Consider the following 13,921-nt stretch of genomic DNA (forward strand, 5'->3'; position numbering starts at 1 on the left):
TTCTGAAAGAATAGTCTGTATTTCATGCTTCTACTTATCTGCTTACCCCTAGTTCTTGAAATATATCTGCTTCTACCTTACTATGAAACGACTCTAAAAGATCACAATTGTCTAGTTAGCAACCCGATGTTTCTAAACCTGTATCATCCTGAATCTCTCCATAGCACTTAACACTGTTGGCTTTCTTGAAACTCCACCCATTACCCCTTGATTTATGTGTAATGTTGTTGTTATTCAGTTGTTGAGTCATGTCCAACTCTTTGCAACCCCATGGACTGCAACACATCAAGCTTCCCTGTCCTTCACTATCTCCTGGAGTTTGCTCAAACTCATGTCCATTGAGTCAAGGATGCCATCCAACCATCTCATCCTCTGTTACCTCCTTCTCTTCCTGCCCTCAATCTTTCCCAGTATCAGGGTCTTTTCTAATGAGTCAGCTCTTCGCATCAGGTAGCCAAAGTATTGGAGCTTCAGCATCAGTCCTTTCAATAAATATTCAGGACTGATTTCCTTTAGGGTTGTATTTTTAATCCTTTAGGATGTGTAATGTACGGCCAAGGTGTGCCTACTTCTCTGACCACACTTTCCTTGCATCCACCTTATTTTCTGAAATTGTGCTGTAGACCCTCTCTACCCCTCTTCTCCTTTAGCGATCTCATGGCTTCATTGATTCTATCTCTGCAGAGGACATCCGATGCATATTCCCAGCTTTGATCTTCATTCTGAACTTCAATCCCATGTTTTCACTTGATGATCATTTCTACCTAGATACCTCACATTAGAAGAACTTTCACAAAAATCATCATCTTTCCTTCCATAATTTCTCTTCTTCTTATGGACCCTGGTCATTTAGGCTTTAATTTTGACTTTCACCTCTCCATCTCACCCCTCCATCTTTGACTGCTTGACACTTGTTCCATCATGTGAACCCGAAGCTGTTTCATGAATAAGCATGTGATTCAACTATGGCCTAGGAGATGGGAGGGAAGTGAGAGGGGAAGTGAAGGGTGGTCCTGGGGAACATTTTCCCTCTCCTTGTGCTGTGCTTAGTTCCTCAGATGTGTCCAACTCTTTGCAATCCCATGGACTGTAGCCCTCCAGGCTCCTCTGTCCATGGGGGTTCTCTATGGGTTGCCATGGAGTTACCATGCCCTCCTCCAGGGGATCTTCCCAACCCAGGGATTGAACCCAGGTCTCCTGCATTGCAGTCAGATTCTTTATATTGTCTGAGCCACCTGGGAAGCCCTTCCCTCTCTTCAGAAGAACTCCTTTTCTTCCTCTGGACATCATAACCTCAAGAAATGATGCCTGGGACTGCCATTACCATCTTGCTATTATCAGCTATAGAATGATGCCAACACCCAAGACATCAGAGCAGAGATGGCAAGAACCTGGTCTTTGATAATATTATCAAGTTTCTGAATCTTTCAAGTCTGAAGTTTACACTACTTTATAATTACCAAACTTGTGAAATATACATTTTCTTATTGCTTAAGATTGAGCAAGCTCCAGGGGTTGGTGATGGACAGGGAAACCTGGCATGCTGCAGTCTATGGGGTCACAAAGAGTCAGACACAACTGAGTAACTGAACTGAACTGAAGCCATTTTAAATTGGAATTTATTATATCCTTACTTATAGACCACTTTATATCAACTCACTATCTCTCATTTGGGCTATTGCAAAGGTATGTGGTCTTTATGCCCTCAAACCTAATCCATTTCATAATCTGCTGCTAGATTATCCTTCCTAGAGAACTATTTGATCATATCTTTTGTCTTGTCCAAAGACCTTTAGTAACTTCCCATTGCCTAGAGATTAATCCAAACTTAGCAACTTACCATTTGTGGTTTTGTACTCCCCTATGTTATTGTAGCTCAGTTGGTAAATAATCTGCCTGTAATGCAGGAGCCCCAGGTTTGATTCCTGGGTCAGGAAGATCTCCTGGAGAAGGAAATGGCAACCCACTCCAGTATTCTTGTCTGGAGAATCCCATGGACAGAGGAGCCTGGCAGGCTACAGTCCATGGGTTCACAAGAGTCAGACACGACTTAGTGACTAAACCACCACCACCACACCCCTATAGATTCCACCTGCCAGTGCAGGTTAGACCCAAGAGACATGGGCTCGATTCCTGGGTTGGGAAGATCCCCTGAAGGAGGACATGGCAACCCACTTCAGAATTCTTTCCTGGAGAATCACATGGACAGAGGAGCCTGGCAGGCTGTCGTCCATAGTGTCACACAGAGTCGGACAGGACTGAAGCGACTTAGCACACACAGGCACAAGCACAGTCCCTTGAATATACCTCTCTTTTCCCCAATTTGTTCACATTTTCTCTGTCTGAAATATTCTTGCTCCATTTCCACTTGCTTATACACAATCTTCTGGAAACTGTCCCTGATGTTTCCCTTACTGCCAGTCTATGCAAGGTAGTCTCTCCTTCCTCTAAACTTCTGTGGTGTTTATTACTGTCTACTTTGTACTGACGTTATTGGTATTTATACAGTGTACTATTCTTGTCTACTACCAGTGCTGTACGATAGAGCTTTCTGTGATGATGGTTAATGAGCACTTGAGATGTGGCTAATCCAACTAAGGGCCTGAATTTTTCCTTTTAATTAATTTAAATGTAAATAGCTACCGGTAGCTAGTGGCTACACAGTACTAGACTAAAAGGCTCTTGAGTGTCCTACAGGGATTGTATCTTGTTTTATCTCTGTAATCATTAGAGAGAGCATCTGAAAGGCACAGTATGTTTTGTTCCCTCTTGTTTTCTCCACAGAGCCTTGTGGATAATAGACACTGCATATTTATTGGATCACTAATTATGGATATCACATTTACTAAATAAATAAGGGTTCCTAACTATTTTTGTTCCAAATTTAAGTAATTTAAATAAGAGAGAAGAAGGAAAAGTTGAATGACCAAAACTCCCATCTGTTACTGAGAAAGATGGCTGGTACCATTGTGAAAGGATATCTCTCTTTCTCTTTCATTGTGCAAGAGTATCTCTATTTCTCTATCTCACAATATTCCTTCTTTTGGTTAAGTAAGGAACTCTGCAGTTTAAAGCTCAAATGTTTTATTTTTCAGTAATTCCATATAGTGAAAAATTTCAAGGATAGTACAGAAATTCCCATATTCACCAAGTTTTTAAAAAATATTTAAACATATTTTAAAATTTAAAAATAACCATGTAGTGGCCAAGGGCTGTGGGAAGGGAGTGAGGGAATTAGTGTTTAGTGGGTGGAGTTTCAATATTGCAAGATGAAAAAAGTTCTAGATATTCACAATAACTGAATATATTTAACACTACTAAACTGTACACTTAAAAGTGGTTAAGATGGTAAATTTAAGGTTATGATTTTTACTACCAAAAAAACCCCCAAAAAACCAGACTCCCACTTTCCAGCATGACAACAGTTAAACCATCCTTGAAAAATAAGCTATAATGTTGTCATGAACTCCAAAAAAGAAAGTATCTTCTCTTTTATCCTGTGAATGATCCTTCTTGGAATCCATCTGTTCCTGTATTTTGGAAATCTCACTTTTTATTAGTCCTTTGTTATGGCTTATTTTCTTTGTTTTAGAAGATAACCACTTTTCCATCATATTTGAACTGCAACAGAAATAAAACTGATTCTTCGGTGGAAAAAAAAATTACCTAGATTCATCGGTTTTTATCAATCTTTCTGTATATGTGAATGGGATATGTGAGAAATGTGTACATATGTATAAGGGTTACAATTTCTTTTTTCTGATCCATTAGAGGAAAAATTGCATACATAAGTTTCCTTTATCCCTTACTATTTCAGTGTGTTTTCTTATGAACAAGGATAGTCTCATACATAATATATTCAGGAAACTTAAATGGATACCATACTTTAATCTATAGTTCATATTCCACCCACACTGATATCCCAATAATGTCCTTTATAGCACTTTCCTCCCCCAATAAAAGATCCAGTTCAAGGTCACAAATTGCCCTTAGTTGTCAGGTCTTTAGTTTCCTTTAATCTGCAGTTTTGCTTTGCTTTCAGAACACTGACAGTGTTTTAAGAATACAGGACAGTTATTTTGTAGAATTTTCCTCTATCTGGGTTTGATACTTCTCATCATTAGATCCAGGTTAAAGCTTTTCGGCATTTGCTTCAAGGATGTATTGTTATACATACCTTCTCTGCCACCCACTGGTTCTTAGACTTGAGCTATTCATACTTATTTGTATTCCTAAGATTATAAAACATTATAGTTCTATTAAAATGTGTATATTTATTTCATTAAATTTCTAACAACAGTTTGGATAAAATACGTAATTCTACCATATCAAAAGCAATCGTTGGCTCTATATTTTATAGTGGTTTTGCTTAAACTTATTAAATAATGGATTCAATTGCTCTAAACTCATTTCATCAATTAATTTAACATTTAGTATGGAAATAGTTCCTCGGAGAGAACTAATGTAAAGTATTAAGGTTCAGTGATCTTTTTCATTATCCAACATTGAACACATTAAAACTATAGTCTTCCCATTTTTTTAATCCTAATTTACTCCTCTTAATGATATCGACAATAGAAAAATATTCTGATATAGTACGTAACAATGAGTACTTTCGGCTTTTGATGTGAGGAAAGTTTTGAACTGGTGTCCTATCCCAATATTTCAAGGATTTTTAAATGATACTGGCGAAAGTACCTTAACCACAGAGAATGTGTGTGTGTGTGTATGTGTTTCTACACATGCTTAAAGACTCTGGCTGTAACCGTAGAGAAGCCTGTATTTCTTAAAGGGTGTGTGTGTGTGTGTGTGTGTGTGTATGTGTATGTGTAGAGAAGCCTGTACTTCTTAAAGGGGTGTCTGTGTGTGTGTGTGTGTGTGTGTGTGTGTGTGTGTGTGTGTGTGTGTACACGCGCTTAAAGGCTCTGGCTGTAACCACAGCGCTCATTCTGGAGGATTTTTCTGGGGAGTAAGAATCGTTTCAAGAAACTGGCAGGGAGATGGACATTTTGGACAGGGACCAAAAAAAAAAAAAATGCTGTAGTGTTTTGGACACCATTAAAACGCCGAATGTTTAAATAAATATCTTACATTGTGAGAAATGTGTGAGTGTTGAACACGTTTTATTTCAGGGGGAAATTAAACAAATATTTCTTTAAGAAGATAGAAACAAGTTTTTCCTTCTCCTCCCGCCCTCACCCCCCAAGTAAAAGTGTCTTTGGCTCAACTTCTAGGACTTCTAGGAACGTGCAATTAAAATAAAATCGAAACAACAAAACCCTCGCAGCATTTACACTGGGTTTTCTTTCCAGCGCTCAAGAAAACTCAAGAGCCCAACATTCTTTTCCAGACTCGAAGCTGCGAGCTCCGAGCCTTTTAGGACGTTTCCCGCACGTCCTCGGGACTACGCCGATCTCCCGCTCGGGTCACCCGCCTCAGCCTGAGGCCTCCTAGCCGCCGGCCTCCGAGGGGGTGTGTCTCCGCCCCGCAGCCGCCGCACACCCTCCTCCACCGCAGGCCCACCTGCCGCCCTCGGCGGCCGGGCCGGGAGCAAGCGCGGGGCGGCCGCGGCGTCCGGTCCGCCCCCGGCCGGGACCTCGGGGCCCCCTTCCCGCGCAGCGAGGCCGGCTGCCCTGCAGGTCTCGCCGCCCGCTTCCGGACGGGCCGAGCCGCGGGGAGCGGAGGTCTTTTCTCCTTTCAACCCAAACTGCGACCGGCCCCCGTTGGGGGCGGGAGGGGAGTGGAAACCTGCTCCTTCCCTCCAGACACACACACACACCCCTCCAAGTAACGGCGGCCGGGATAAAACTTCAAAAGTAGGATCCCGGGCCCTCCCGGAGCCGTTTGCCTAGGCGCCCGTTCCCGCACAGCCCCGGCGGCCGCCCGCGCCTATCCGGGCGGCCAAGCAACCTCCTCGCTCCAGCCTTCGCCGGGCGGGCGTGGAGGCTGCGAGTGTCGGGGGAGGGGTACAGGGCGGAGAAAGAGCATCCCCTCGCCGCTGCTGCTGCCGCCGCCGGCCGCTCCCCCGCCACCCGACTAGGGGAAGGCCTCGTCACAGCCGCCGCCTCAGCAGCGGCTGCAGATCTCGCGGTGTTTGCCGGCGGCCGCGCCGCCATATTGTGTGACAGTATTTTGATTTGCACTGGGCTGGCGGAGCCGCGGCGAGAGCAAGCGAGAGCTGGGGGGGTGGGGGGAGGGCAGGCGAGCGCGCGGGGGGTGGGGGCCGAGGGAGGTAGGGAGGCCGAGCGAGCTGGAGCGGAGAAACGGGGAGCGGCGACGCCACCCAGCCATCGTTTTTGATCTGCAGCGGCCGCCGGCGGGGCGACCCAGCCCGACCCCCCTCCCCTCCCCCTCAGCCACGAGCGGCGGCGGCGGCGGCGGCGGCGGCCGGAGGGAGTTGGCGGCGGCGGCGGCCGATCGGAGGGGCTGAGCGGGGAGGGAGGGAGGGCTGAGGTGTCCCCCCTGCCGGGTGGAATCGGAGGCGGCGGCGGCGCTGGCGGCGGCTGTGGTGGAGGCGGCGGCGGCGGCGACGGTGGAGACGGCTGCCCTAGTGGGAGAGGCGGCGGCGGCGGCGGCCGAGGAGGAGGAGGGGGAAGCGGCGGCGGCGGCGGCGAAGGGTAAGCGGACAGCGCTGCCGGGCCTCGGCGGGACCCCCCAGTCCCGGCTCTCCCTTCATTTCCCCGCACCAGCCCCCCCCCCCCTTCATCTGGAAGGGACTCTGCCGACTCGCGAGGCCCTTGCGGGGCGTCCGCTTCTTCCCCTCACTCTTCCTCTCCTCCGCCTCCTTCCTTCCCCAGTGGCGAGGTAGAGAGGGAGGCCCCCCAAGTCCTCCTGAGCGGCCGGGGGTGGGGAGCATCGGGTCGGGCCTGGGCTCGGGGGAGTAAATGTGTAGGGGGAGGGGGAGATTCATTGGAGTCGGGCGCCGGGAGAGCCCCGGGTGGGGGAGGGTGCCAGGGGGGTGGGGAGGGCCCCTGCCTGCACGGGTGCCCCCCGGTCCGCCCCTTTGGCACGTGTGAGATGGGGGTTGGGGGAAGGAGAACGCTTTTGGGGGAGAGTCGTGGCCCGAATCAAGATGACTTCGGGGCGAAGGGAAAGACCGAGGGAATCTGGTGGTGCTAGTGGAGGGGAGATCGTCGTTTCCCTTTCCAATATTGGTTTTCTGCAGCTTTTTTTCAAGTGGGGAGCCAGCCCTTCTGGGAACTTGTGGCCCCTAGATTTCAGTGGATAGATAATTCTAGCTTTCTGTCCGATCAGTCTCAAACCCTAAGACTGTGGTTGTGGCAGGAAGGCTGGAAGGGTCTGGGTATCGCCGAACAGGTGACAGGTGTATCTTTCTGTGGCTGATGCTGTGGGATGGCCCGAGCAGGGTAGTGTACCACAGTGTCAGAGACCGTGTGCGTTCGTATTTATGTGTTTGGCCATGTTTCATTCCATATATAGTATATTTGAGATGTTAGGTTTCCATTATTCAAGTCAGCTTAATTGTTGTGGAGAAATTCTTCAAATGTTTCTGATAAGAGGGGTTTCCAGGAGGGTGGAGGGAATTTGCAGCTTCCCGGGGGTTTCTCAGGAGTCCGTGAATTTCGAGTCGCCAGTACGAGGCTGTTTTGAGTGCTCTATTTCATTGGAAAGTTCTTGAACACTAAGGTCGTATTTGAGGCAACAGTGAGGCAGTATAATTTTGCATCCATTTTGTCTGTTTTAGGTAGGTTTGTAAAAGTGTCAGACTATTAAGGTCAGGTTGATTCACATTTTTATGAAAGGAATCACTTTGTGCTTTAGCTCACTCTAAAGAGTATGTCGCTCATTATGCAATTTCGGATTTGGCCGGGAATTTTGGTGGGCATGGAACAGAATTTTGCTTTCAGTTTTTACACTACTACTGCTTACCACACTCCTCGTACAGTGGCAGAGTATTGACACCTTTTTAAAAATAACTGAATTCCTTGTAACAGTGAAATCATGCTTGATTTTAATCCCAGTTTGAAACTTTAGATTTTGAAACCATTACATTTTCTAATAAAGACAGACATGCTTTTCATCTTGTTGTGCTCTTTGGCTGAGCACTTAAATTAGAAACAATGGGAGGAATTGTTAGATAAATGAGTTACAAATTTTAAAAGGGTCAAGTTTAAAAAGTATCTATAGCTTTTTAAAAAAAGTGTATGGAACAAATATATTGAATGATGGCACTATCAGCGTGTTAACAGGAAATAGAATAAAAATTCCAGTGATTCAGAACTTCTGTTGGTTTTTTTTTCCCCCTTAAATCTTACTAGTTTCTAATAGAGGGTGCTTAATATTTAAGTCTTTAAAGGATCAACTGAAAGTTGAATGTGTTAATTGGATGAGTAAGTCATCTACTGCATATACTATGTTACTTCATTTTTCTTTTGGGCAAGTGGAATACCTTTTTTTGAGTTCAACACTATTCTCAGGGAACACTGATGAAATACATGCCTTTCACTTCTCTTTAGTGAACTGTCACACAGTGCGACCTGTGCTTTTGTAACTTGTTAAGTGTGTAAACAGCCTCTCTCATCTGATAGAAATTTTCTGAAAAATGTTTTAACTTAATCTGGCCTGATTGAAATAACACCTATATTTGGTCCTCTCTTTACTGAAAAGAAGCACTTGCCTTCTTTTTTAAAACTTGCATATAATTATTGCATCTAATGAAATCAGGAGGTTTTTAAACTGCAAAGTAAAAATTACTCAGATCCCAATTACATTATTACTGAGTATTGCTCATTTAGTATTAGTAACACATTACACTTGGGTAACTGTCTTAAAATGATTAGTCTTATGTCTTGACGGAAATAAAAATTTATTATACTTCTGTACATTTCTCTGTAAGGAAAATTCTTTTCTCAAAATACTATTTAGGATAAAATCGACATATGTATCTATGAACATATGGCACTGTGCAAAATAGGTGTAATGTACACCATTTACATGAAATTTTGTGGGTTTCCGTGCCAAAAAAGTCCCATGAGGAATGTGTGAATTTTCTGAAACAGTGTTTTTTTTTAATTGTATACACTCAAGACTAAAATTTTATTTTTTTAACAATTATCAACATACGTTAAAAGGCAATGTTTTACATTGTTGTAGATGTTTTGGGGGAAAAGTTCCTGATGATCTTTATAACATATAAAATTTGTGAATTAAACTATAATTCAGGAAAGCTTCAGTTCCTTTGTATCTCTACCTGGCCAGGCTCCCATGACCCAAAGGAGAACAATAGTAGCACTTTTCCATTGTGTCACTTATGTCATCTTGATTTGATCCATCTAAGACGGGGACTCTGTAAAATAGAAGGATTATGAGATAATAACAGAGGCAAATGTGAAAATGGGGCAAAATAGTAATGAGGAAGAGGATAGGGGCGAAGATGCTAGTAGAGGATTAGATGAACACTTTTAGGCAACTAGGAAAATGGAGATGTGAATGGTGCTGGGTGCCAAGCACAGGAAAGTGATCATCTGAACTGCTCTAAGGAGATTTGGTCTGAATCTTTTGACAGACTCTCACAGTCTATGTGTCATATTTTTTTAAATGAGCCAATAAAAATCAAAGTGAAAGTCTAAATGAAATGCATAACTTTAATGCTGGAATGCCAGTAGTAAGTAATTTTTAATCCTCTGTATTAAGATGATAAGGATTTGGTGACTGAAATCATATGAAATCTAAACATATGTATTCATATGTTCTTTCTTCTTTGCCTCTGGCTTGTATTTCCAGAATACTTATATAGTATTTTAAGATTTCATTTTTTATGGTGAATGACAGAGTGTTGTTTACTCCCTAAGTCGTGTCCAATTCTTTTGTGACCCCATGGACTGTAGTCTGCCAGACCCCACTGTCCATGGAATTCTCCAGGCAAGAATACTGGCGTGGGTTCCCATTTCCTTCTCCAGGGGGTCTTCCTGACCCAGGGATTGAACCTGCATCTCCTGTGTTGGCAGGCAGATTCTTTACCACTGAACCAAGGACGCTGACTTAATCAGAAAGCTAAAATCCCTGAGTAAGTACTCAGGGGTATCCAGTACTGTGCTTTATGTTCCCTTTGTGATATGCTTAGTCACTCAGTCATGTCGGACTGTTTGCGACCCCATGGACTGTATAGCCCACCAGGCTCCTCTGTCCATGGGATTCTCCAAGCAAGAATAATGGAATAGGTTGCCATGCCCTCCTGCAGGTGATTTTCCCAACCCAGGGATCAAACTCAGGTCTCCTGCATTGTAGGCGGATTCTTTACCATCTGAGCCACCAGGGAAGCCCATGTTCCCTCTAGTTAACTAACTACTAAACTTGCCTGTGATCTTGATAGAGTCAGAGATTAAGAATGGCTCTCTTTTTCTTAGTTTTTCTAAGTATTCCATTCCTTAAAACACATTGTTTGGTATTAAGTAGTACTTAATACTAGCCTTCAGCATTAAAGTTGCTCATTTCATTTAGACTGATTTTTATTGACTCATTTTACAAAATATGCTTAGTTTCTAATTTCTGAATCCTTTAAAGGAATGGGCTCCTGTTAAAAAGCCCAGTAAAATGTGTCAGCTGAGAAGTTGATGTTTTGGAAGGAGATAGACGTCAGAATTGCCACAAATCAAAATTGTGAATATTAATTTCAACAAAGGATTTCTATGAAAATTGATTTAAGTTTTGGCACTTTAAAAAGTGCTTTGTTTGAAATATAATTTATGTAGACCCCAATAGAGGGTGCTTCTAAATCAAACTTTGCTGAATGTGTCTTTTGTCAATTTGCCTTAACATTTTACTTTAACAAGAAATTCTCTTGGATTTCTAATCTGTTTCAGCTCAAAATTTGGTATCAAGGAAGTGGTAAATTTCTTTTGGCCTTTAATATCTTAACATTAGCCTTTTTAGTATTTCCTACATAGTAAAAGAAAAGAGAAACTAATATTTGTTGAATACCTACTGGGTGTCAAGTTTTCTGTTGGTTCACAAATATTTATTGAGCACTTACTATGTGCCAGGGCTTTTGGAGATGTTGGAGATGACAGCAGTGAATAACATAGACAGGATTTCTGTCCTCATGTAGTTTACATTTTAGTAGTGGAAGACATAATAAATGAGGAAAATCAAGTGTGTCTGGGAAAGAAAAGTACTGTGGAGAAACCTAAGACAGAAAAGGGGGTTGGGGAACAGACATTGCCTATCTGCTCTTTTAAAAACTGCATAATGGATATTATATTTGATTTCAGAAACAAAAACTCCCATACATAAATTTTTTCTTTTAAGAATATATTTCATAACTTGGGAACGACATTATGTTTATACTTCAGAGTTTTAATTAATAGAAGTTTGGTGTTGGTAGTGCTTCAGAAAGCTGCTTTTTGGCTCAATAGAAAACTTGGAGTCTGCTATACTGGTTTGAATCCTGATTTTGCTGCTTAATAGCTTTGTGATTTGAGATCAACTACAGTTTCTCAGCCTCTTTGAGCTTATTTTCATCTCTGTAAAATGAGTGTATCTATAAGGTTATGATAAATTATACATTTTATGTAAATTATCTAATTTATAGAAGGGGCTTGATAAATTGGAACTTTTTTGTCTGTTGCTTATCTGGAGTTCTGTTATAAAACAGACATAGTTGAAGTTGGTAACCCTTCCAAGAAGCTTTCACAGCACTGTGGGGGACATCGTTTAATACACGTTGTATCTGAACAGTTACCACTCTTCTCTGGTAGAAAGGTTAATTAAAACTCAGCTGTAATTTGTAGTCAAACTTTCTGGAGAGTTTGTACATGTTGTTGAATCAGTATGCTGTCAGGAGTAAACCTAGTCTTTATGATGAAGAAACATGGTGACAGATCTTATTAATGAGCTGGATATCAGCATTTTGAGAAGTAGATAAAAATATTTTATAGGCTCCGTGGAAACACCGTGAAACGTTTAGCGCAGTCTAAGTATTCAATAAATGTTCACTTTTTCTTTAATGATTATGCCTTTATTGTGTGATAGGGGTAATCCAAAGTATTCACAAAATATTAAGGAAAACTTTACAAAGAGAAAATAATGCTAATTGTGGATAAGTTTTTTGAAGAAAGAGTGGAATGGTCGATCACATTGCAGTTATTTGTTTCTCATTTTTAGCCTGGGAAATCACTCAACCGAGTTTGTCAAGGACAGACCATGTCTCATTTTCCTTTCAGGCTTGAATTCACCATATCTTCAGTGCCTGGCCTGTGCTTTGGAGCTCAAGAAATGCTTTGTGTTCAGTGCTGAACGACTCTTAGTGATAGTGTTCCTTTGTTATCACAGCTCTTTTTGGTAGTAATCACCTTCTGATTTCGAAAAGTGCTTGCGCTGGACTTAAGCCTTTAAATCTCTTGTTTTAAGCACAGACTGAGGTATCACACAGAGTCTTCCGAATGCCTTTTTTTTTTTTTTTCTTTCAGTTTAGCCAAAAGTTTGAAAAAAGATCCTAGAGATTAGAAGGAAGAAAAGAAATCAGTTATTTACAACTAGATTAGTATTTGTGAACCTATTCATATAAAGTTATTGACATTAAAGTAAAAAAGTGAATAGCAATTTTTAAAGCAGAGTAGAAAAAATAATTCAGGCATAATTTTACACTCTTAACCAACCTTTAAAAGACAAGTTTATCTCTTGTTTGTCTCTCTAAGGCAATTTCAATGAAACTGTAGATTTATACTGACATTATAAATTAAATGGCTCAGTCAATTTCTTACATTCTTATGATGTGGAGAATATTGGTGTTTTCACAGAAAAGGGAAAAAAATCCCACCCCACCCCACCCTTACCAGTAACCGTATTTCAAATGTTTAAATCTTAGCATCAGTCAACTTTTTCCTGTTCTGTGGCAAGTTATTCTCTGCCTAATGAATACAGTAATAATTTTAGCTTTCCTAAAACTGAAAACTTCCCTAAGGTCTAAGATCTTTAGTCATTTATATAAATTATTTATATAAATTATTTCTTGGCTTAAAAAAAAGCCAAAATTTTTTTGAAGATGTATAGAAACAAATTGCTTGATATTCAAATTTGTTTTAGAAATGATCTAGAAATACCTGCAATTGAATATTTTTATACTCTTGTGGGATTTTGCTTGTTTTGAACTGTAACAAAGCCTACCACTGGAAAGGGGTACTACTACAAGGTGTCAGCTTGAGTGGCTTCAGAAAGAAAGTCTTGATTTATCCACAAACAGGTACAACATAGATAAGGGCATTTTAAGAATTTGTAATATTTTAATTGCCTTATTAAAGACAATGGCATTCTTGTTTCACTTAAGAAAAAAAATAAAACACAGTCCTTGTACAAGCCTCAGAAGCCAAATAATAAAGTAGAGGTTGGAACGTCCCACAGAGAGAAGCAAGAGTAACAAAGTGTAGGATTTAAAAGGTTTTGGTGGAAGTACATGAATGCTGATTGTTTTTAATAAAATGATTCGAAAGAATCCATCTGTTAAAGAAAATTTGTGACCCCTGCAACCAGCCCGTGCCCATACTTGCCACAATGTTAATAGTAAGTCAAAAGCAATATATCACATACTCTGAGGTATATTCTAGAGATTAGTGCTGTTATCAGAAACTTCAGAGTTTCTGGGGGGTTGATCTGATCATTTAACTTGTCTATTTGGCTAGTGCAGAAGACAGATTCTGGGAGAATAACAGTGGATTATTGAGGTGAAAAAGTGCAAAAAAGTAAATTTTCACTTAGTTAACTATACTTAAATAATGGGAAGCAATTTTACTCTTGGAATTTAGTTTTGTTAGGTTTTTCTTTCAGGATACTTGTTCAGTTCATTTTTCTCAACAAGTAAAAGGGAAGCAACTTCTTTATTATTTAATTTACAGTAACTCTTCAGACCAAGGATGAAATAAAACATCACCAATATTTTTTTAAATTCAATATTATTTTCTATGTC

At 41.3% G+C, this 13,921-nt stretch overlaps 1 protein-coding gene across 2 annotated transcripts in view; it reads left to right on the forward strand.

Moving 5' to 3' along the window:
- Window positions 1-6,228: 6,228 nt before the first annotated feature.
- TAB2 (TGF-beta activated kinase 1 (MAP3K7) binding protein 2) overlaps window positions 6,229-13,921 on the forward strand; it is an 84,893-nt gene continuing 77,200 nt past the window's right edge. For both annotated transcript variants that reach the window (XM_070796331.1, XM_070796332.1), the window contains exon 1: window positions 6,229-6,617. The gene's annotated coding sequence lies outside the window, so the exon portion shown is untranslated. The remainder of the gene's footprint in view (window positions 6,618-13,921) is intronic.

This window comes from Bos indicus, chromosome 9, assembly GCF_029378745.1.
Source record: "Bos indicus isolate NIAB-ARS_2022 breed Sahiwal x Tharparkar chromosome 9, NIAB-ARS_B.indTharparkar_mat_pri_1.0, whole genome shotgun sequence".
Lineage (NCBI taxonomy): Eukaryota > Metazoa > Chordata > Mammalia > Artiodactyla > Bovidae > Bos > Bos indicus.